General features: G+C 35.1%; 1 pseudogene across 1 annotated transcript in view; it reads right to left on the bottom strand.

Moving 5' to 3' along the window:
* LOC143236393 (uncharacterized) overlaps positions 1–26,052 on the bottom strand; it is a 153,558-nt pseudogene that overhangs the window by 78,809 nt on the left and 48,697 nt on the right. Inside the window, exons 2-3 of the transcript XR_013019546.1 lie at positions 6,573–6,638; positions 2,687–2,781 (exon numbers count right to left, since the gene is read on the bottom strand). The product of XR_013019546.1 is annotated as an uncharacterized LOC143236393 (transcript). The remainder of the gene's footprint in view (positions 1–2,686; positions 2,782–6,572; positions 6,639–26,052) is intronic.

Genomic DNA, 26,052 nt, shown 5'->3' on the forward strand with positions numbered 1-26,052 from the left:
ATACATTTTTATAAAGAAATCACTGTAGAAGAAACGCTACACACGCACAAAAATGATCAAATACAGACTTAAAATACGATAAGAAACTACATTTTCTTAAAGAAATCACTAATTTTTGTTTGTTTTTTCTTCGAAAATTGTACAGTTTCAATGTCTTTGCTCACTGCTACCATGCAATCTACAATGTCCATTTTGCCGTGTTTGAGACCAAACTGTAAACGTTTTTCTGCATATGACATTGCAGTGGCACAGTCAATTGGCTCGAAAGACTCTACAGTTGTGTCGTCACATTCTTCACCATCATCACTCTCGATTTCTTCAGGACACGCGATAATATTGTCAGAAACTGAATCATCACAAACTGGAGTTTCGTTGTCGAAGTTGACATATTCGCCAAGAGTTACACCATTCAAGACAGGCCTGAAGTCGGGGTCAGATTGGTTTTCTGAAACATTGTCTTCACTTTCGTTTGACACTTCGCCTAAACAGAAGTTAAAGCCGCATTTCAAGAAACACTTGAATTGTGGAAGTCTTAACTCGAAGCCAAGCGACGCGTAACCACACAATTGCGTTCAGAAGAGTGATTTTTTTGCACAACTCGGGACCTGTAGCCGTCTGGTCGTTATCCATGTGAAACAAAAGTTGTCTCAAGAATGTTTTGCGATACAGCAGTTTGACGGTCTGTATAACTCCGGCGTCACAAGGCTGTAGCTTAGAAGTTGCATTAGGAGGAAGTAAAACGATTTTTACATTAGATAGAGGGATTGCAACATGAGCAGTGCAGTTGTCGATAAAAAGCAGAACATTGCGTTTCTGAAGTTTCATTTTGTTGTTAACTTTTTTTGCCCATTCAGTAAATATGGGAATTGTCATCCAGGATTTTCGGTTGTGATAATAATCTACACCCAATGAATTCATATCAGAATTACGAAAGCAACGCGGCTTAGCACTATGACCAATAACAAGTGGCCGAACTTTCTCTCCCGACATGCTACAGCAAAGCATTACTGTAACTCTTTCTTTCGAAACTTTTACATCGGATGTCGTTTCTCCCTTATTGACCATTGATTTCAATGGAAGTGATCTGTATTGTATCCCAGTCTCATCAGCGTTAAATATGTCATTAGGGGAATAGCCTTCACAGATGGATGGGAGACGATTAGTCCAATCTTCAACTGCTTATTGAGAAACTTCAGCACTTTCGCCACAGAGAATAGCTGCTTTGATATTATGCCTTTTTACGAATCTATCTAACCATCCATTGCTAGCAGAGAAGCCTTCATTGCCAAGCTGAGACGCCAATATTAATGCTTTTTCTTGAATTAGTTTCCCGGTAATTGGTAGATTCCTGGATCTTGTATTCACAAACCACTGACACACCTTCTCATCCAACTCGTCGTATAGACATCTTCTCTTGTTCTGCTTTTTTTCTGGATTTTCGCCTGTTTCCCACTTTTTCAAAATGTTTCTTTCTCTTTAATGATTGTCTGAATTTGGGTTTTACCAACTCCAAGATCCGTGGCGATTTTTATTGCAGTTTCCCCTTTGTCGTGTCGTTTAATGACGGAAACTCTCTCTTCTAAGTTAAGCAACTTTCTCTTCGACATTCTGGTGAAAAATGAGTCTGTGTTATGAGGAATCTTCATATTATGCACACTAATCCTGTCTGTTAAATAATCCGATTTAGTGTTCATTATGTACTATAGAATAAGCGCACTGAGCGCATTGAGAATAAGATTAATTTACCAATGAAAATTAATCTTCTTTTCGATTCGACCCACTGGAAATAGATTTATTGTTGAAGTAGATTACGTAATACTGTTTAACTACGGAATAATTAAACTCATTTGTAATATGCCATAAATGAGAAGGCAGACCGCTGTGTAACTTCACAGAATATGCCACATAATAATGTCACTTAGTCGTTAGTGAGAGGTAAAATAATCAAAATTGTTCAATTTGGTAGGTCGTTAGTCGCGTTTGAGGGGAAGTATTCCACGAGGGGTCAATTTAATGCAAACAGGGTACCGTCAAACATTTTCCGGTCGTATGACAGGAGAAATCGTTAGTAAGGGGGTCGTTAGTGAGGGGCTCCACTGTATTAAAATTACAAGGAAAACGTCTTTACAGTAAATGCTATGTAAATTCTGGTGTAAGATGCTAACTTTATATAGAATGTGCAATTATTCCCAGGAAAAAGTTGCAAATTTTAAACATTGGAGGACGCTAACAGTTTACGAACATGTTCGTAATTGAAAATGACAATTTACGTGTAAGTTGATAATGATTACAAGCATAATCATGATTTAGTTAAATGGTTTTATAAATGTGACAAAATGTTGTTTAAAACCTCTCACATAAATGATAATCAGATGATACAAGTTTAATGAAACGTGAACACTGTTAATGTTTTTAGAAGTAAACACGGTTTGTTTGATCTTAAACTTATGGTAAAACAAAAGGTTTATAGCCTGACAACAGACGTGAATTTGATCAGTTAATTATGACAGTCTTAACATTAAGTAATCGGATGTTAATGAATAATTATTTAACCAAAAGGAGAAAAAGGGCTAATCTCACTGAATAAATGAACTATATAATTGGCAATAAAAAAAATCTTAGATTGAAACTACATAAAAAAAGTACATAGTTAAAGCTTCTAGTTTGCTAAGATATAAGCACTCACGTATCATCGAGAAACGCTAAACCAAAATATTCTTTCTCTTTTAGGCTAAAATGTGAAGCCACCATGTCTAGGAGTTCTCCAGCATAGAGCTTGGGCTGAAAATTACAAAGAGAAGTTCAATTATAAATACCACATATAATACTTTAGCTTACACTTGTAGATACACTCTTTTCAAAGCTTGCTGCTACTTTCTTTTTAAATGAAAAGTAAAAAACGTACCAGGCTTATAACATGTTTAAATTTCTTGATATTGTTTTGAGTGTATTACGAAGTAGTTTAATGATCGTTTGGATTTTAAGAACAGAATATTTATTTGCACTTGCCAATATTTTGTGAAATTTGTTTCTCAAGAGTTTGTTTGATGTTTTGAAATATTTTCTGAGAAAGCATTTTTTTTCAATGTTAAGGCAGAAAATATTTAAAGTTGATTCATTTCAACTTATAATTATCATTGTTTACAAATATACTTTCTCAATATTTTTATAGGCTTTAACAGGCTTAGTATTAGGTTGAGGAATAATTCGTGAGCGTTTTTAAATAATTTCATTCAAGCATTACATGCAAGACTATACAATACTTCAATGCATGAACACATTACACCCAAAACATTTATTATGATACTTTATTTCATGTAATACCTAGGTATATAGTATGCATTGTTTTAAACGAAATTGCAACAAATTAAATGCGAAAAGCAGATGGTGTCGAAAATGCTCGATTTTGTCCACTGACAGTCCATTTAATGAGCTGAAAATGAAAGCAAAAATTAAAGACATATGAAAATCAAACACACCATCTATTAGAGCAAAAATTATCTACCAAATGACATGAAATATTTTGCGAAAGCATTTCATTTATGAATATATTTGTTTAACTTGAAAAAACGCTCACAAATTATTCCTCAACCCAATAAAATTCTGGTTTTGAATAAAACGCCTTTTACAGAATTAGAAAAATATGGATCTTTTAAATAGTACTTTTTTTAGTGTGTTTTTTTGTTGGTTTTTTTTTTTTTTTTTTTTTTTTACACACACACACACATCCACTTTGGAATCTTTAATAATTAATAAGATGGACTGATATCAAAGGACCAGCCTGAGAGATATCACATGCTACCTCCAGACATTAACTTGAAATTAATTACTAAGAATGCCTCAAATGCACAAGTCCACCAAGAAAATGCCCAATGTCCTAGTTATTCAGTCTACTTCCAAATGTGATAAAACATCCATGAAATGTGAAGTTGAGTATGATTTATTACACCTAAAAAAGTTTTGTTTAACCTATATTCTGTTCCAGAATCTGTCACAAAAGTAATTCATATCTAAATGTTTAATTTCTGACAAGATTACTGATAAGTTTTGAATGGTTTTAGAACTTGGATAAAATTCTTTAAAAAATTATGAATTTTAAAATTTCCTGGTTTTAAGAATATTTCCTATGATTATTGCAATCATTTTCCTTCAATTACAGCTTAAATTAAAAAACAATTTATAAAACTATGCCTTGATTGTATATCTTGGAACACCTCACAAACTGTGGATAATAAAAAAATGCTATAATGTTAAATAAAAATTGTCTGAAAGTATTTCAACAGATTCAAATATTATCGATTTAAATAACCCTTAAAGTAAATAAAATTGAAAAGTCATAGTTTTGCAGTATTTTTATTTTTGGCAAGATATTTAATTTCACTTCAAAGTGGTATTGTATTTTTTAATAATATTAAGTTTGGATTACTTTAATTTAACAAGCTAAATCTCTACAGTTAAGTAAAACATTCATGAAGGACATGGCTTCTGAATGGGAAATGTTCATTACTCAAAGAACGTACTTATGCAGACCTAGTTTTTTTGTTTATACATCAGTAATTGAGGATCATAGAGCATTAATGAAAAGTGGTTAGTAGTATTGATGTGTCTGTTGTGGTAAATAATGGACTCAACATATCTTACTTAAAGGAAACATTGATGTTTGTATAATGATGAAACACTTGGACTAAATTTGAGGACCCAATGTTACTGAACACTTTTAAAGGACAGAACTAAGGAGTCCTGACAGTAAGTGAACAACAGTTCAAAGTATACAAGACACTTCACTATAAACTTTGATAACATGAAAAACAAGAGGGTCATAATACTGAAACTAGAGTTGGTTGATCATAAATTATAAGATTTGAAAACTGCCAAAACTTTTATGAATGCTATTTCCAATAACTAACAATCACATAGAGATACACAAATATATAAAAAGATGTATGTAATTAAAATACTGTCCAAAATTAGAATTAATTACAAGACAACAAACAAATTAAATAGAAAAGAAACATCTTTTAAAACAGCAAACATTCAACTATCTAATTTAAAAACGTTTATGCAAATTGTTTTAACTGAATTAAAACAAAACATTTTAGGTAATATCAAAGAAAAGCAGAAAGGAAATTCAAAGTATAGATGGCACTACTGACAAATATAAAAAGTGACTCATCATTATATATTTCACTGTTCATCAGGGAAGAATAAAGGTAATAAGTACATAAGATGAATGTATATAATAACTGTGAAGGTTGACAACAAAATAAAACACCAAACACAAAATTCTATTGGATAACAACATGGTATAAATCTTATTAATATCCAATCAGATTACATTACTTCAAATTTTAAATCTACATTAAAAGTAGTTTAAAAGTGTTTTTCATCTAAAAAACATAAAAAATAGTGCTTGTTTTCTCTAACAGTTTTTGTTTTAGACACAAATATGCCCAATAAGTTTGTTTCCAATTACTTCTCTCTTCCACACAACCATACATCACAATTAGAACACTATTTTTCTATGGAAGATTAATGAATAAAACATGCACTCTTCATGCAAAGTAATCATTTATATAAAAAAGGTAATTAATTTTAAATATTACTTACTAAAGCAATTATTAATTCAATCTTTAATTAGTTTAGTTAACAAATAATTTTCATCTATTTATAAACTACATAAACTACATTTATCTACCAACTGAATTCTCTCTCTCTGATACCATATAACAAACTTATAAATTTGAGTCACTATCTGAAGTCATTTTATGTTATACTTGATTTTTGTTTATAGGTAAGCATGTATCTCTACCTACTTTCATGTGAAAAACATTAAATACATAATTTAAAGAACTGGTTTAGTTTGCAATGAAGTGAAATGATAGTACTGAAAATTATAAAATGCAATTTTGAAAGAAAAAGAACCTAATAACAAAACATAATTATAACATAGGCTTAGTTGTTGTATGTGATATGTTTACACTGATGATTTTAGTAATTTTTGTCTTACTTCTTGTAAATAGGTTACTTATGTATTTAACCTGACTTGATAGCACAATATTTATTGTTTACTTGAAAAACGTACGTGTGAATTTCGTAAATCTTTTACAAAGAAAAATTTAAAATTGCATACAAAATTTCTGACTAAAAAAATTGAGCATTATTTACAACATTTAAGGTGTAACTAGGGACTGTCCCACCTAAACTAAAACAAGGAACTCAAATACAGTCCTGATTATTTAAACTCTCTTAAATTCATTGCATACCCCACATCTAAAGACAACCTATTCTAAGGGCTAAGCTCCCTGTTAGAAAAGTAAAACTGTCCTATTGAAGATGGCCGTTATCCTGCAAAAAATTATATTTGTGCCCTCTGTCCTACCATGGTGTGCAGTGTTTGGAAGTGCTGATAATGCATTCCCATGTGATAGTGAGTACAAATCAATTAATATGAAAACTTAGTTGCTAGTAAATTACTTGGAGGGGGTGTTTTATTTTTGGCTCGATTATTTTTCTTCAATATTATATAACTGTATAAAAGTAATGCTTGTTACAGGACAACATAAATGTATTACCTGTATTAAAATGTCCAAGTTGTGATTATCTAAAAGAACCACTTGACTCCTCTTCCCCTCTGCCATCTGTAAATAACAACAACAAATATTTTATGAGATTCAAGCTACTGGCTAACTGCTACAGCAATTGTCTCATGGCTGACAAGCAAACTGAACACAAAGAGCCCAGATAAATTCCGGTACTAATAACAAAAACAAGTATATCGATAATTCAAACTGTTTACGTATCTAATCATCAAGAAAAATTTAAAGTACACACACTTAAGTGGCTTCTTGTACTTACTTGACCATCAGGTTCACAAATGAATTTTAAAGTCATATATTATGCATGTATACCAATGGCGTCATTTTGCTGGCTAGTATTTTAAAGTTATTATGAGAATTTGTCCAGATAAATCATGAAGTTCACACTAATGAATCAGGATCTGGTGGTACAGTATACGAGTTAAAAATTTGGAAAAATATCTACTATTCTAGATGATTTATAAAAAGAGATAAAATGTAAATTGAGAGTGTGAAATAATTAGTTATGGATTGCTACGTGGATAACACTTGCAGTTACAAATGGTTGGATGAAAGGTGTTAATACGGTGCTTGATTTCCCGTATTTCTTTATACTAAAAGAGGATCTGCTAGGAGAAATTTCTTAATGTCGGGAATATGTGGTATGCAGCCGTATATGGTTTCGTGATGTTTTTTAAATCGTGGGGTAGATTTACTTTTGTCTAACAAGGTTACGTGGTGAGATCTAAACAAATAAAGATACTGATATGAATATATATACATATATATTAATCACTTATTTAGCACACACTTCGCACAGTGCCATCTAGGTTTGGAAAAAGTAACTTACATAAATCAACATTCCAACATAAAATATTCTGACGTCACCATTTTTACAACGTTTCACCGTAGAAACGCTATACAAGTATTGCAAATATTGCTTTATGTTTACGTAACATATTTCATATAATACTAAAATTATAGATATTTGTTCTTGCAAAACAGTAGTAAAGAAATATTATTGTTCTCCAAAGTATAAGTTACTTAAATATTAATGAAACGTAAATATATTGCACATTTAAAAATTAAAAAAATTATAAGTAAGAAAATGGAATAAAAAAAGACCAAAAAATATTAAGAATCTATCAGGTAAAAGTAAAATTATCTTAGGTTTTCTTACAGATATTAATGAATTTATGCAAGGCGGTAATTATTGGTAATAAATATTGCTCCTTTCTGCTTGATTACCCAAGAATAGATTAATAACACCTTTACATACGCATAGAAAATGGTTTAATTTCACTCTCACAACTGAAGTGTGTCATGCACATAGGTACCATTTAGTTGGTTACCAGGTGTCTCTACTGTGTATAAAATAACTTTTCTGTCTTACGAGTTTAGAAGTATCACTTCCAGTACAATAATGAAATAAAAACAACAAAAAATTACTTAATCGTATTTGTTTTAATCAAAATTTCTGTTTCTTATCTATTTATTTATAATAACCGGTGCAAACAATCAGGCGTATGGCGAAAATATGCAACATTTTCCTGCTACTCGGCGGGAAGCTTGAGTCACCAAACGAACATTTAACACATGCTGTACATTCCATTTTGCATTCGTCACAGATTTTTTTATTTGTCTAACTCACGCACACGAGTAAGCAAATTACTAACTGTTCAGACATTTATTTCTGGTAAAATAAACATATTAGGGGCGATATAAAACGTGGAAGTAATGTTTTTAGGCATGTATGGTCAAAAGATGCGATGTGTTGGTTTCCGATACATTAATAACCATCTTACATCTACATGTTTCTCACTTACCACAATAACGTTAAGATTTATACCTTAGCTTCATGATATTAAAATTGTTTGTTTTTTTATAGAAGAAAGAATACGACAAGAGCTTTGCGCAGTTTCAGAAGTAATTGTTTTCTAAATTTGTTTGGAAAATTGATTACTTGTGTCACAAATAACAAGTAATTATATTTCTATAGAAACAACAACGAAATCGAATTTCAGGTAAAATGTTTAATTGTATCCATGAGATTTCCACAAATTGCTTCGGGGCAACATTATATTATTAATATTCCACGCCAAGCAGCATATTTTATTTTGGACACTAAAGGCAACATACGTTGCTTTGTGTAACATTATACAATAATGAAACTCTTGCTTAGATGTATGATACTGGAAAAACTTTTTTATTGCGCGATGTACAACTTCAAACTTCGCGAAATTTTTATGCTGTGTGCATGCAGATTTGCAACAGGGGGAGTCACGATTTTCCCGTTTCGCCTCTGTTTTACGGTTCGAATGTACAGAAAAAAAAATTGGAGAGCTGAATTTGCTGCGCGTAGTGTAACAAAACAAAAGGTAAAAAGTTCACACGTAGACTCGACGTTTAGGGAGTTATAAAGCGACAAATAGCATCAGAAACAGGTCTGTATTATCAGTTTTTCAAGTATCTACTTAGTATTTATGCGAAAAACTGTCACTTTTTTCCACGAATTAGTTATTACAAAGCGATGAATAGCGTCAGAAACAGTTTTGTCTTTTGTCTTTAGACAAGAAAAAAAATTCAGAGATTACTATACAAGGCTGCAAAGCGCTCAAACCTACCACTTGTTAGCACCCCAAGTGAGCACTGGCGCAACGGGTAATCGTCTAGTAAATATATTCACTTGTGCATAAACGTAGGGTGGGGAATGGAAAATAAGGTATACACCTACACAGGTACCACGATGCTCGGTGTTAAATATAAATATTTAAACAATTACAGTGCTATATCTCTAAATTATTTAATAATTTCAGCTCAAAGCAAGCTACCAACATAGACCATACCGGTAATGAGCACATCATATCGTTCTTACATTCTTATTTATAGAGATAAGTATCCATTTTCAGCGTCTTTTTTAGCCATAATCTTAACAATACCTCACGTGGTTCGGCCAGCTTAAAAGATCTAGGTTATTCGTATATTCGTATACTAAGCTAACAATGAAAAATAATCTATACGATAAAAATGTAATAATGGAAAACTTAAGTAGCAAACACGGATATATTGAACGTTTTCACAAGTTTTTTTAGAATACGATATATCTCTTCATGGAATATATACACGTTACTGAATATTATAAACTGTAAAAATATTAGTTTTTAAATTTCGAGCAAAGATAGACAAGGAATATCTGCTCTAGCCGTCCCTAATTTAGTAGTGTAAAGATTAGAGAGAAGGCAGCTAGTCATCACCACCCACCGCCAACTCTTGGTCTACTCTTTTTACTGAACAATAGTGAGATTAACTGATACATTATAGAACCCTTACGGCTAAAAGGGGCGAACATGTTTGGTGGGACAGGGACTCTAACCTGCGACCCTTAGATTACGAGTCGAGAGTCCTGACTACCTGGCCATGTCAGTCCTTATACTAACGTGATCAGAAATATTAAACCAAACCTGAGGTGTTATATCAGGAGAAAAAGGTTAAAGTGTAAAATGAAGACTGCACAGCGCCACCATCCTCACTACCAGTTTTCAATCTTTCCCAATAAAAATAACTTGAAATAAGGAAATCTGCTCTCAGGAAAAATAGGAAAATGTATAAAGTTTAACCCAGAGTTCAAGGCTTCCATAGTCTTAAGGAGAGTCTTGAATCCGAGCCATAATGTGTGCTCCTGTATCACACGTTTCGTTACTTCATTCAATCAAATAAACACTGTCATTCTGAAACCCCGGGTAGAATTCTGTGAATGGGGCTCCAAGATGGTAAAAACACTCAGAAGTAGATTAGAAGGTCTAACATCGGGGGCCCTTTCGTGTGTGGGGTCTTAGACAATTGCTCAGTAATAGGTAATACCACCAATAAATTGGAACACGGAATCCTCAGATTGCGAGTCCATCGCCCCTAATTACCAAGTCACGTTAGGCCATAAATACATTTGTGTGCCAAATTAAGCCGTTCTACATATTTCAAGATTATTAAATTTTGTTACTTTTGTTTTTAACTTTTGATATATTTCAAATAAACTAATAATGCACATTTTTATAAATTAAATCTACGGACCAAAGATACAAAATCTTAAAAGAAAATGAAGGGCAAGTCGTATCAATTGGAATTTTGATAGGTCTAATTGCTTTATTACCATTTGAATTTTAGTCGCAAGCACACGAAACACGACCCACAGCGACCTCTATAAGGAAATATGCTTAAAAATTCATTAAATACGTCATCTTAAAGCATTGCTTGATTTAAAAACCTTTCTCCACTGTAATTAAGGCTCACTTACTAAAAATAAATAAATAAAAACATGTGATGTAAAAAATAAGAACTTTTAATTAAATATTAATTTGTTATTTTAGAGAGTTTGAGATATTTTTGAACAATAATGGTAATGCTACATAATTGTGTGCTTATGGTCATTCAAATAAACTCTATACACACTAAAAACATCCTTCCCTCTCCTAAACTACGAACGAATAATAAAGTAGCTAAATTCATTTTGTACAAGACATGGTGGTTAAGGCACTCGACTTGGAATTCAAAAGTCGTGGGTTCGAATCCCAGTGACCAAACATGTTCGCCCTTTCAGCTATGGGGGGGGGGCGATATAAGTAACAGTAAATCTTACTATTTTATTTGTTGGTAAAAAGAGTATCCCAAGAATTGGAGGTGGGTGGTGATGACTAGATGTCTTTCCTATAGTCTTGTACTACTAAATTAGGGACGGTTAGCGCAGATATCCCTCATGTAGTTTTGCGCAAAATTGAAAACGAACCAAATCCTCTTATATATGTACCCCTGGTCCAGAAGCTGGTGTCCCTCAAGGAGGGGTGGTTAGCCCTATACTCTTCATCATGTATGTAAACAATATGCCACTGAAGGATCCTAACCGTCGATTCTCATCACAGTTTGCTAATGATGTGGCAGTTTGGAAAAGTGCCACAACACCAACAATTGCAGCCAACATACAACCACAATTAAATAGAATAAATGAATACTGCCAAAAATAGCGAATAAAAATAAATACAGCAAAAACACAATTAGTCATATTTACTAAGCTGACAATGCATAAAAAGTACAGCCGGAAATATATATGAATGGTACACAACTTCAGACTGCCACATCGGCAAAATGTCTCGGTCTAACTTATGATTCAAAATTAACATGGATTAACCGTTTAAACGAAATTAAGAGTAAAGTATGGCGAAGAACCAACTATGCTAAGAGTCTAACTGGCAAGAATAGTGGAGTATCAATAGATAGTATACTAAAAATTTACATAACATTCATTAGACCAGCAAATAACTATGCAGCTCCAGCATGGATAACTGTAAGTTACAAAATAATTAAAACCAAACTACAAACAATCCAAAACACACTCCTCACAACAGCATAGAGAGTTCCCAGAGCAACATCATCTCAATTTATACACAAATATTCAAACATACCAACCATACCAGATAGACTCCTACGTAGTACAATAATGTATTTTGATAAGAATTGGATGAAAAACGAATTACTATGTGAACCAGACAGGTACCTCATACATGATGAAGCTAGTCCTAAATATCTCTCCCGATTAACATATATTTTAAACACAAAAATAAATTAAAATATATTTAAGGAAGAAAAAGAGACCACCATCAAACTAGACTTCCTTCTGATAGGGCAAATAATATCGATAAATGTACGAAACTAATATATGGACGTTGCCCTGAAAAGCGTCGGAGTAAACTCAGACCACTCTGACACTAAAGCAGAAGCCATGCGAACCAACACTGCATGACCATGAAAGTAAAGGAAGAAGAAAGAGGTCAAAGCACACCTGACCCTCCAGGTCATAAGATCATCCAAATCCCAGAGAGAGAGAGAGAGAGAGAGAGATTGTACCCCTGGAGGAATAGCGGTTACTCTACAGATTTACAAGGCTAAATCCGGGATTTGGTTTCTCGCGGTGAGCACAGCATAGTCCAACGTGGTTTTACTTTGAAATAAAATCATTGTACATTTTTATTTCACACTACACTTACAGTGAGGTTATAGTTCATAGAAAGAAATCACGTTTGGTCAAAGATCCTCGAGGTCCAGAACACTAAATCCATCTGATGTAAAACATTGTACACTAAATACCTGCCAGTAATTTTTATCGCAGTAACCTCCATTTTATTATCTACATCATATAAAATAGGGAAATGTAAAAAAAACTGTTTGTTTGCTGTTAAGCACCAAGCTACATAATGAGCTACAAACTTCGGGCAGCGAAAGCCGACATTTAGTGTTATAAGCCCTCACATTTATCCCTGAGCCACCTAGAGGAAATTCCATAAACAATAATTACCTTTCTAAAGACGTTCATGTTCATAATAATTCCTCTGATGGTGCAAAACTTGTCAGGACTTATCGTATGTGTTTGTTTGAAGTCAAGCACAAAGCAACACAATGTGCTATCTGTGCTCTGCCATTGTGCTGTGCTATTCGTGTGCAAGAATAATGAAGTTAGTGTTTTCAATGTTGGGCAGGCTAAGTTGTAGAACAACTGCAGAAGAACTGAGTTGAGATAACTGTAATCTGAAAAGTGCATTAAATATAGATTTAAAAAAATATGATTTCACAAGCACGGAACCAAGATGTACGTCGGATATATTATTGCGTTCGATTTGTTGTTGTTATTATTATAAGCTGAACTGTTATGGTAATTAGTTTTCTGGTTTGTTGATAGATAGTTCATTTAATGATTCAACAACATTGTGGCCAGATCGTGATTTAGGGGTTAACGTTCAATATTGTTAGTTCGAGGGTCCATGGGTTACTTTCCGAGTTGCAAAATTGAGCTCCCTATAGATAGAAGTGATTGACGTTGATTAGCTGCCTTCCTTTATCAGATCAAAATTAGTGGCACAAATATACAAAATAAATAAATGAACCAAATAAAAGTTATATATTGAATTTATACGTTTTTAGCTATATACAGACAAAACCCAATTTTTTTTCTACGATTCTGAAAAGTGAAATTATTACGTTCTTTAATTATTTTTAGTTAACATTGTCGAGGGCCCGGCTCGTAATCTGAAGGTCGCGGGTTCGAATCCCCGTCACACCAAACATGCTCGCTCTTTCAGCCGTGGGTGCGTTATAATGTGACGGTCAATCCCACTGTTCGTTGGTAAAAGAGTAGCCCAAGAGTTGGCGGTGGGTGGTGATAACTATCTGCATTCCCACTGCTAAATTAGGAAAGGCCAGCGCAGATAGCCTTCCTGTAGCTTTGCGCGAAATTCAAAAACAAACAAAAGTTGTCGAGCTGGTAAAAACCCAACTTGATTGTTTCGTTTTTGTCACACGTGATAAATAACTTGAATTATTTATCGCATCAGTCTTTCAAAAATGTATTCACGTTTTTGTTAATTTTTTAATGTAGTGACTGTTTTTAACTCTGGGATTTCAACTTTATTTTTTTTTCTGGTATTTTAACAGCATAATGTGGAGGTTCTATTACGTCAAAGAAATAAAGATCTAGCTAAGGATAAATTGTTAATTGTACGAACAATGACGTCAGCAAGTAGCTAAGACAATGATTTTTAAAGCTCTTTAGTGTTAATGTCATGTTAAAAATATATATTATCAACTGAGTAAAGAAAAACTAGGTTAAATGTAAAGGCGGATATTTCCAGCATTGGAGCAAGTGCACGTTAATTACACAGGTCAACAAATTTTTTCGAAATCTCAGTTGCATAAGATTTTTTTACTCATTCTTACCCTTTGTGACCTGCTAAATTCAAATATGAAAACGGTTCAGCTCTACATGCTCTAGTTTTAATGCAATTTTAAGTTTTTCATTCTAGCCTTTTGTGGTCAAATTAACACGTTTCCTGCGATGCCTATATTGGCAAACCGGCAACTGCTGCGATGCTCTTGTACATCTGGCAGCTTCAGTGCTGCATGAGCTATGATAACGTGAGGTTGTCGTTACACTTGTCTCTAGCCTGCAACTTAGTTAAAGGTAAGACAACAGTGGGACACCGGTGGGTCCCATCGCAGGAAACGTCTTAATTACTTACACGTTTATGTTATCAACAGAGATATTAAAATTGTTTAGATTTTGTGGTCAAATTAATTACTTACACGTTTATGTTATCAACAGAGATATTAAAATTGTTTTGATTTTGTGGTCAAATTAATTACTTACACGTTTATGTTATCAACAGAGATATTAAAATTGTTTTGATTTTGTTTCAGTTCTGATCAAGGAGACGTCAATGTGAGAACAAGCCGGACGCTTTCTGTTATATTTGTGGATGCCTCACGCTTATTCGTCAAAGGCGTAATATAACATCGTTTCTGAGGTGTGCTTATAAAGCGTACTTTGGACTTGCTCTTGGTGACCAAGACAAGAAATGGGCCCCACATATTGTGTGTCATAACTGCTAGGAAATGCTGCGTGACTGGACAAAGGGAAACGTAAGGGTTTATCTATTCGGAATTTCCATGACCTGGCGAGAACCGATGGACCACACAACTGACTGCTATTTTTGTCTGGTCAATACAAAGGGCATTGGCAAGAAAAACAGACACAAAATCTCATATCCTAGTATCCCCTCAGCAATCCGACTTACTCTGCACTCTGATGAGCTCCCAATCCCAGTTTTTAAAGGATTTCTTCCATCTGAAGATGTGGGTAGTGACCAAGAGCAAGAGACTGCTGATGAAACTCAAGAAATACTTTCAGTATCTGGCGATCCTTCTTATGAGACCTCACAGTCATTAACTCCTCAACAGTTTAGCCAGCCAGAGTTGAATGACCTTGTGCGTGATTTGGGTCTCACCAAAATGCAGCTGAAGTGTTAGCTTCCAGGATGCAAGAAAAGAATCAGCTGAGCCATACAACTAAAGTGTCATACTTCCGAAATAGGGAGCAGGCTTTTGTGCCATTTTTTACAGAGGAAAATATGTTTGTTTATTGTCATAATATCTCTGGTCTTCTCCAGGAATTAGGGATGCCAGTATACCATCCCAATGACTGGCGATTATTCTAGATTGTTCTAAGCAAAGTTCGAAGTGCGTTCTACTTCATAATGGCAATGTCTATGCAGCTGTTCCAATTGGACACTCTGTGTATTTACGAGAGGAATATAATGACATTAAGACTGTGATTGACCTACTAAAATACCACGAGCACAACTGGACAATTTGTGTGGACTTCAAAATGGTTACTTTCCTCCTAGGTCAACAAAGAGGATTTACAAAGTACCCCTTATATCTTTGCATGTGGGACAGCCGAGCTCGAGAAAAGCACTGGAACCAGAAGGAGTGGCCCATACATTGAGACTCTGAAGGCAGATATGCCAAATATTGTCAACGATCAATTGCCAGTCGAGAAAGATCATATTTCCTCCTCTCCATATCAAGCTGGGCTTGATGAAACAGTTTATGAATGCTTCCGACACATATTTTCTGTGCTCCCTGGTTTGTCCTTCGAGAAGATCAAGGCAGGTATTTTGATGGACCACAGATTCGTGCACTTGTGCGTGATCAAGAATTTGCCAGAAAGATGAACGACAAGGAAAGGACTGCATGGCTTTCATTTGTGGCGGTGATGGCAAACTTTCTCGGTAATAAAAAAGCTGACAACTATAAAACCCTTGTAGCGAATATGTTGTCAGCTTTTCGCGATCTTGGATGTAACATGAGTGTCAAACTCCATTACCTGTACAGTCATCTTGATAGATTCCCTGAGAACCCAGGAGCTGTAAGTGACGAGCAAGGCGAGCGGTTCCATCAGGACCTCAAGACCATGGAAGAGCGTTACCAAGGGAGATGGGACAAACATATGATGGCAGATTCCTGTTGGGCATTAAACGAGAATGCCCTGAGACAGTCCACAAACGCAAGAGCTACAAGCGGAAATTCATGCCTGAGTAGACTGCAATTGAGCTTTGCCTCCACATAGTAGCAAATGTCATATCTACTAATCAGTTTTATATAAATAAATTGAATTATAACTTTATATAAAATTGAATTTATATAAATAACTTGAATACATTTATACTATCTTGCATTTTCGTTTTTATTACCCAGCTATATTAAAGAGTTTTATAACATATTTTATCACATATTTTCATGATAGACTACGACGTCAATGTGATGATGACGAAATTTTGAGATTTTCAAATACCTTGATTGCAAAAAAAGTAGAGCACTGAGGAAAAAACTAACTTCAGATCTGAAATCTGGGCAAGAAATTATGTAATACCAAGTGTTTGATATAAATGCAACAAAAATTTTGTTGACCAGTGTTATCTTTCTTCCTGTATTACCACAGTTGAGAAAAATAAAAGACAAAGTACCGACACCTCTACCCTAAAATGGCTAGACGATTGCACGTGTTGTACGACTTGAGTAATACAAAAGAAAGGTGAAGCACAAATAGCTCTAACCCTAAATATACTAGATGATTGTGCGTGTTATACGAAATGTGGTTAATATACCTAGCGCGCAAATAATTCTGTACCTTTATGATGGTCAAAAGAACTTAGACGCCAGTTTTAATAACCCAAACGATACCTAGAATGTGATTCTATTATGTTTAGAACGGAAAAATTATGCCTCATTCACACACACCACCAAAAACAAAACAATAAAAACAAAATTTATTAAAGCCTGGAGTAATGTTACAGTTAATTATCATGCAGAAGTTCTAATGTTTACATTTAGCGTAACTTCTACTTTTCCTGTTTTCGTTGAGCCTAAATACTGACTTGAACTAAATTTAGATCAAAAATTTTACTAGTACAACCTTCATTGGTTGTAAGAACGACATGCAGCTGTTTTTTTTTTTTTTCAGTCAGTTCAAAGTACTTTTGTTAACAATGGTGGGTTACTAACAATAATCATACAAACAGTAATAAGTGGAGTGGCCTTTTTACTTAAGTTTCCGCTGTTACCTTAACATAACGACTTCCACTGTAGGCAATGTTTTGTACGTACTTAGTAACCCCATATCAATGTACGGAAAACATACGAGGGCTTGGATCAGCCAGTGGCCTATGGGCATGATGCTACAGCCTCTTTGTGTCATGGTTGATATTTGTTTTAGAGTTAAGCTACATACAATTGGCTTATCTGTGCTTTGCAAACTGCGAAGACTCAAACCTCGGATTATATCATTGTAAGTCTATAAACTTACCTCTCTCCCATCGGGATGGGGAAACGCCATGGTTGACCTGGAATACGTTTTAATCAATATAAATTTACAAGAAACGTCTTCTTTCTCAACTAGTAACGACGAAGGACAAGGTCGATAGAATTTTCACTACGACAAAGGTGTTGGAAAAAACACGATGATAATATTGTACACGTTTTACAACATAGTTTTTTTTTTTGGGGGGGGGGTCACACTCTTTATGAGGGTCCTGCGGAGTATTACATAAATCTGTTGCAGATACTTGTTTCGCCGTCTGATAAGCACTGTAGCACAGAAGATGTACCAGAAGCTGTGTTTCACAAGTCAGCACTGTGGCACAGAAGCTGTTTTCCTGTTGCTACTGAAACCTTTCTTCCACGAGACCATTGGCGGTATTATTAACTTTAAACAAAAAGTTTGCGTTCACTTTTTTGCTGTTAACCAAGGATAAGACAGGTTATCACAACTTTATTATAAAACTATTTTTTTCTCTCTCTCCGTGAATGAATCTGTAGTTCTTACAAAAGTATTCCAGTGACTTCTATTTCCTGTGGATATTCGCTTGCAACCATCAACATTTGAAAAAAAAAGTCTTCACTAGTACAGAACAGATGAAAATATTTTATTTCTTGTAGCTGCGGATAGCTCGAAACGTCATATTCTGTCTTGTATCTTCTTTATCTGACGTAACATACCACAAGTTAAAAACTAAGCTTCTTCGTAGAAGTTGCTCTCACTTTCAATGCAACTATGTTCCACTGGGTCTCGTAAAAGGTTGCCTTCTTTCGTGAATGTCACAGACCTTTCCTACCTGCGTGCCACTTTAATGACCTCAAAGCCATCTGGGAAACGCACCGTAGTAATACTTGTCAACGTTAAGTTGAAGTATATTCGTAAACGTGTTTGCTTAGAATCAAGTTAAAGAACGTCAGTGTCGTGATCCAAGAGTTGGTTACATCGTTCAACACACGATTCACATTTTTATCACATGGTACAAAGAAGAATGATAGATAGGTAAAAGTCTCGTTTGTTCTTTCTGTAGATATTTTTTTAACCAATCTTGCTTGTTCCATTGACCTTGTACACTATTCCATAGTCTCAAGGTTTCCTTGATTTTGCTCAGGATAACCTCGGTCATACTGGTATAACTTGTAACTTTCCTGAGGTAAAAACAACTCGTAGCAACGACCTCACTACTTCCAACTGCACGTGTCCAGCAGCTATGAAAAAACCGAACGATCATTAACGTTTGTTTTATGTGGTATAGGTTTTCAGTACAGTCGAACATGTTGGTACTTCTAGCAACAGCCAACACAATGAGTCGTGGACTTTGTTGGACGAAAACTGAATCACCGCATTTTGGAAGTCTTTTCCCAGAAGGTACTTATGGTTTTTCTTTCACTATACTTTTCTAAGGTATTATTTCACGAAAGGTTGAAACATACGGCAAATTTCAGGAGAATTTCAACTACACGTGTGAATATTTCAAGTACCACGAATCTTATCAAAGTAACACATGTCTTACCAATTAATGGATCAGAGGTAAGTCTGAAACATTATGACGTGAAAACCTAAGTTTCCATACCGTGGTGGGCACAACAAGTAACAAATTGTGTAGGTTTGTGTTTTATAAAACAAACAAACAAACAAGTGTCTTTCAAGGTAAAACGTTTCAACGCTTTGTTTCTTTGCTCAACGAGGCACACATTTCTCAAAACGTATCAATTATTTCATAACGTTTAATGCAAGGTTCTAATTCTTTCCACTATTGTAATGCCCCAGATGGTTTCATTGGGTTTTCATGTCCAATTATTTGTTTGTTTTGAATTTCGCACAAAGCTACTTGAAGGCTATCTTAATTTGGCAGTGTAAGACTAGAGGGAAGGTAGCTAGTCATCACCACCCACCGCCAACTCTTGGGCTACTCTTTTACCAACGAACAGTGGGATTGACCGTCACATTATAACGCACCCACGGCTGAAAGGGCGAACATGTTTGGTGCGACCTGGATTCGAACCCGCGACCCTCGGGTTACGAGTCAAACGCCTTAACACACTTGGCCATGCCATGTCCAATTAAGTGTTCACTTTTTTTTTCCCACAGTTCTGCATTCCGCTTCATACAGTGAAAAGTTAGATTTGCAGCAAAAATAAAACAGAATCAAGTGTGATTAAATACTAAATTCATTTTATTGGTCCTACTTTTCCTTGTTCGCATGTTTTCATGTGAGATGATCACACATGGCTGAATATCTGACACGTTTCGCCAAACTTCTGTTTTCTTCTCACTTCTACGTACGGTTTATCAAAGCAGTAAGTCCTATCAAATAAAACTAATTAAGCGCAGACGTTTCAGTTCCATTGTTTATTTTTTTATCGAGACTATAGTTCGTTTCAGGTACAAATATCTCAAGATGTGTTAATAATTTTTTTCATGTTGACTCAAAAGTGCTGACAGTTTTTTCTGCCTTTTGTTCCATAATGAATCACCTGTGACGAAAATCTTGCAGCGTGGCGAAAACAAAAATATCGAATCTTATGTGACCAAAAATTCAAGTTTTGTACTTTTTTTCTAATGAAAAGTCCTCTTGACAAATAACTTATTTCCCTACCTCGTCTCTTAAGGAACGTCGAATGTTTGCAGTTGTACTGGTACTATTAACAATGTTGCACATTTGAATCGATTCTGGTCATTTAGCTCGACCCTCGTAATCGGGAACATCTATTTTCGTTTTCTTTCCCTCTTTAAACTTGTCGTTGTTGTTGAGTTTAAGCACAAAGCTACACAAAGGGCTTTCTGTGCTCTGCCCACCACGGGTATCGAAACCCGCTTCTTAGCGTTGTAAGTTCGCAGACATACTGTTGTGCCACTAGGGGACTTAAAATTGTCTTTATTATAAGTAAGTGTGGTATCTTGACCACCTCTAATTGTAGGCCTTATTTGTTGTTATTTGTTACTTTTCTAAAGCTCGAAAGTATCTTTTTATTAGCAAGTTTCACTGTGGGCAGAGTATACAGGGTAGGTCTGGGATCATTAAAGGGCTGAACCTACCCGAGGAAAACCTCAGTACAGAAACCGAAACGTTATCTCATTTCCTTTCAGTAAGCGGTTATAAAATTGTCACATCTGTCAATTTACTTATTGAAATCTGTCCCTTTTTATAAATTTATTTTCTGATGTCCAGCACCAGAACAACAATGTCTTCCATTTGTTATGATTTTATTGAATTTATTGTTCAACTTCTGAGTTATTACAGTTTTAAATGTTAATTTCGATGTAACTTGTATTTGTTTTTTTACAAAACTAGTAACCATTTTATGAGAATATTATTTCTGAAAGATTCATGAGGAAAGGAAGAAAGGAAACAGACAATCTATCGAATTCGCACCCCGCAGTGACCTATTTTACAAATCTATACTTTAGTATTTTTGATTAACTGTGTTAAGCAATCCACAGTTCCCGAAGAAGAAAACCACAGATTACTATCAAAGAGGGAGGGAACTGAATGTCCAGTAACATGCTCACTGGTCAATTAGGACAAATATGACAAGATATCACAAACGTACAGGAACATCGAAGAATATCTTAATCAGTGGATGGAGAAAGTTGTGCGCTACAACTATTCCAATAACGCCGGCCCAGATTATGTTGTCAGCTTCGTATCACAAATCGCGGATTACTCTCCAAGCACACCCAAACAACGTATCATTCCAGTTTATCGTATCATCGACTCTAGCACAACGGACTACTGAAAGTGGATCAGAATTAGGGATCCTCCTATGTGCATTACACTCCTCAATTCTAAGTTTTGGTGATCTTTGTTTGCATTACAGACCACGTTCATAACGGATGTTAGAAATGTTGGGTTTGCTCCCAGTTGTGCTTTCACGAGTTTTTTTTTTTTTTTTTGTATACTAAATGAGATCACTTTGCATTTTGGTTTCTAGAAACAGTCTTGATTTTATGTTGGTTATGTTTTCTAACAATAAAACACAGATCCCAATATTCTAGTTTTTGTTACTTCACCCAAGGGCATTGATAGCTCAATATAAATTCATTACCAAAATAATCGCCTATAAATTCACAGTTATCTATTAATCTTCGTGTGTTATTTCTTCCCCAAATTGTTTACGTAAGTACGTCAGTGTGTGTGTGTGTGTGTGTCCTGTAAACTTCCAAGAATGTTTACGACTACCCCAGCAACAACAAGCCCCCCCCCTTCCTCCGTCCCGACGACGTGCCTTAGAGAATTGAGAAATACAATCAATAATCGGAAAGATTAAAGACTGGTGGCGAGTGAAAGAAAAACTAGTCACCCTCACAGAAACGACGTCAATATGTTAAATGTTGCGGAAAACATTATGGACAAGCAAGATAACATTCATCTAAAAAAACACACAGGTTGCTGATATACAGAAAAGGAGATGTGCAAAACTCATGGTCAAGGCTGACTTATAAAACAATGATAAAAAAGGTAATTATTTAAAGATAGGAATGACACAACTGCTACAGTCAGGTGTATGTGTATCACAAAATTAATGCTATTTTAATGTAAGGTAAGTTTAATGATACGTCATCACATCCATGAATATGAACTAACGCCCACGAATTTCAGTATAGAACTGTTGCAACTGTTGCAGGTGGCATATACCACCAGCCCGGCGTGGCCAGGTGGGTTAAGGCGTTCGACTCGTAATCTGAGGGTCGCGGGTTTGCATCCCCGTCGCACCAAACATGCTCGCCCCTTTTAGCCGCGGGGGCGTTATAATGTTATGGTCAATCCCACTATCGTTGATAAAAGAGTAGTCCAAGAGTTGGCGGTGGGTGGTGATGACGAGCTGCCCTCCTTCTAGTTTTACACTGCTAAATTAGGGACGGCTAGCGCAGATAGCCTTCGCGTATCTTTGCGCGAAATACAAAAAAAACAAAACATACCACCGCCATGTTACCACACAATTGTAACTCTCATGTAACACAATTTTCACCTTCTCAACACAAACAATTAATTATTTAATTGTAATATAAACATATAGTTAGTTATAATGTCTCAATAAGTCGTTTTTATAACAGTGAAATCCGACCCTTATTTTTCTCTCATACTTGTTTTGCTTCTGAGAACAGTGAAATAACTATTTTGTCTACAAAATTAGCGCTTTCTTCTGCAGATACTATGGTTGTTAAAAATTATTTAATGTCGTCAGTGTAACACCGTAAACTATATATATATATGTAAGAAAAAAAAAAAAAAGGTAGTAAATTACAACTAAAAAAATGTATTTGAAGACAGGAGCGACTTAAAGGAAACGGAGACTATTTTAGAATTGTAGACCTGGATTCGCGTACAAATGGCATTTAGTCTGCTTGAAATGTGAATTTTATTTTCTTAAAAATAAATCAAAACAAACACATTGAATGTCACTAACTTGACGTACTGAAGGATTAATAACAACTAGAGCTTCCTATAAAGATGAAAATTCACGAATGTTACTTAAGTCTACTGCGAGGTTCATATCGGAGCTGTATTAAATTAGTCAACGGGAATTTGTTTTTGTTTGTTTTTTTAATTTCGCGCAAAGCTACACGAGGGCTATCTGCGCTAGCCGTCCCTAATTTAGCAGTGCAAGACTAGACGGAAGGCAACTAGTCATCACCACCCACCGTCAACTTTTGGAATACTCTTTTACCAAGGAATAGTGGGATTTACCGACGCTTTATAACGTCCCCACGGCTAAAAGGGCGAGTATGTTTGATGCAACGGGGATTCGAACCCGCGACCCTCAAATTACGAGTCGAGTGCCTTAACCACCTGGTGGCCTTACGGGGAATTAACTGAAGAATTTGCTACCCACGTAGTCAGGGCGTTTCGGTGTAATTTCAAAGCAACACGACCAAACCTTTGCCACTTCTCAGCAACAATAAAACTCGATAAACACTAAAGCTAAATGTATTACGTACATTAAGACAAATCTGTTCCACTTAAGATAGTTCCTTGAGATTTATAAACAACAGTTTCGTTATTTGTCTATTTCATGAATCGTGAAACTGTTATTTCTATAAGATTTTATTAGCAATCATTACGCTATCAGAATGCAACCTGGTAGTAAATGTTAGACAATAAAAATTACAAAATAAAGTATATTACCCATAAAGAACAATGATATCGTTTCAATTACGAAATAAAATACACTATCCATAAAGGACTCTGATATCGCTTCAGTTTAATAGATACCAAACGGGACTGACGTAAAATGTAATCGTAGATATTTTAAAGAAAAGCGTGTATATGGATTTCAAACAACGTCGATTTATGATAGTACATTCTCAGCTTATGCTAATGAGCCAATGAATAAAGCGTGCTGTGTATATGTACACACACATGCACAGGGGGTTTCAAAGCTATATAGTTAAACTGTTATAAAGCATGTATTTATATGTATGACAAAGCTGCTAAGGTTTGTTTGTAGTTTAGCACAAAGCTAAACAATGGGCTATTTGTGTTGTACCCACCATGGATACAGAAACCCGGTGTTTAGCGTTATAAGAACAAAGACTTTTAGTTGTGCAACGAGGGAGCAGCCTACTAAGGCCAATATCGCCGTCCCTAATTTTGAACTACTGATCAGGAGAGGGAAGGGGTGACAAACGGTTAGCAACACCATATCACTCACAATCAAGGCAAAGGAAATGAATGTCATTCTTATAACGAAAGATTTCGAGCCTTGATAGCTAATTCCAGATTTCTACCGCTAGGATAAACAGTGGCTTCCCCTATAAACAGATCAAAGTTTGCTCTTAATAGAGTAATTGCATACCAAACATGCACCATCTGGAATTCAGCGCTTTAAAAAACGAATAAAAAAACGAGAGCTAAGCCTTTTACAAATTTCTCAGTTACATTCGTTGAAAGTAGTTTAATTTTAAACATATTAATTACGTGTGGTATTCAGTATTTCAATGACAAAAAGCAGACACACAAGTTTTTGTTTTTTAATTTCGCGCAAAGCCACACGAGGACTATCCGTGCTAGTCCTCCCTAATTTAGCAGTGTAAAACTAGAGGGAACTCTTGGCCTACGCTTTAACCAACGAATAGTGGGATTGACCGTAACATTGTAACCTCCCTGCGGCTGAAAGGGGCGAGCATGTTTGGTGTGACAGCACATAAAAGTTATATGGCAAACATTGTACCAAACAACGCGAGTTGTTTATACAGTATATAACAAAAACATTGTCAACGTGAGAAAAACGTACTCATAAGAACAACCGAACCATGTAAAGTGGAGATATCAGACACACAAGCCAAGTTAAAAGAAATTATTAAGTCAACCTCATAATCTACCATTACCTTAATTATTATCAACAGTATTAATAGTATAATAAAAGTAATATTAAACCGTCATTGGTTTTAGCTGTTGTGTGTGAAACTCTAGATTAGCCAATGACATAGTATACTTTAACTGCAACTGCTCACTTTTGCCCCCTTCCCTCCCGGGGCACAGCGGCATGTCTGCAGATTTACAACGCTAGAAACTGGGCTGTGGTGGGCAGAGCACAGATAACCCTTTGAGTAGATTTGTGCTTAAATACAAACAAACTGCCCACTTTTCGGATGAGACCGATGTTTGACTCTCCAAACAAAATTACATCAGGCAAATGGTTAGGTCACCGTTTAGAAACACGTGCTTTGTTTGCAACCTAAAGTGTAGTCTCATGGTTAAGGTCAAAGTACAATATACAGAGCATTATAAGCCCGATTTTACCACAGGAAAAGTTGCTTTTGCGTTGCTTTCACTTATTTTCCGAGCGAATGTTGTCTTTTTTTTTTAAATAAGAACATCAAAATAAACGTTGTAGTTGACACATTCCCTGGTTTACTTCTGTTGTTTACAAAGAAGCCAATATGTCGTTGTTGTAGAGAAAAACAAGGCGTAATAAGGTTTTTGTCGTACATTATCGAGTTATTTCTCTTATTGCATGATTTATACTGACTTCATTTTTCACACGTGATACAAAATGATATAAATTGAAAGCAGAATGATGCTCTTACCAGTGTCGAAGTGCGTCAACACCTCTGAAGCAGGAAAACCATCTCTGCTGCATAGACATTCACTGGTAGTTTTTTTATTTAACCTTTTATATAACTGAACAAGTGTTTTCCTTCTCTAAAGTTTGCAATAGTTAACAGTAAATATGATGTAGTTTAGTTCTGGAAATTAATCAAGTATTTGTAGTTAATAAATTTGTAAAATTAAGGTGTTTTAAACTCCGAAAAAATAAAGCAAGAAAATACAATATT

This window comes from Tachypleus tridentatus, chromosome 13, assembly GCF_004210375.1.
Source record: "Tachypleus tridentatus isolate NWPU-2018 chromosome 13, ASM421037v1, whole genome shotgun sequence".
In the NCBI taxonomy this organism is placed as follows: Eukaryota; Metazoa; Arthropoda; class Merostomata; order Xiphosura; family Limulidae; genus Tachypleus; species Tachypleus tridentatus.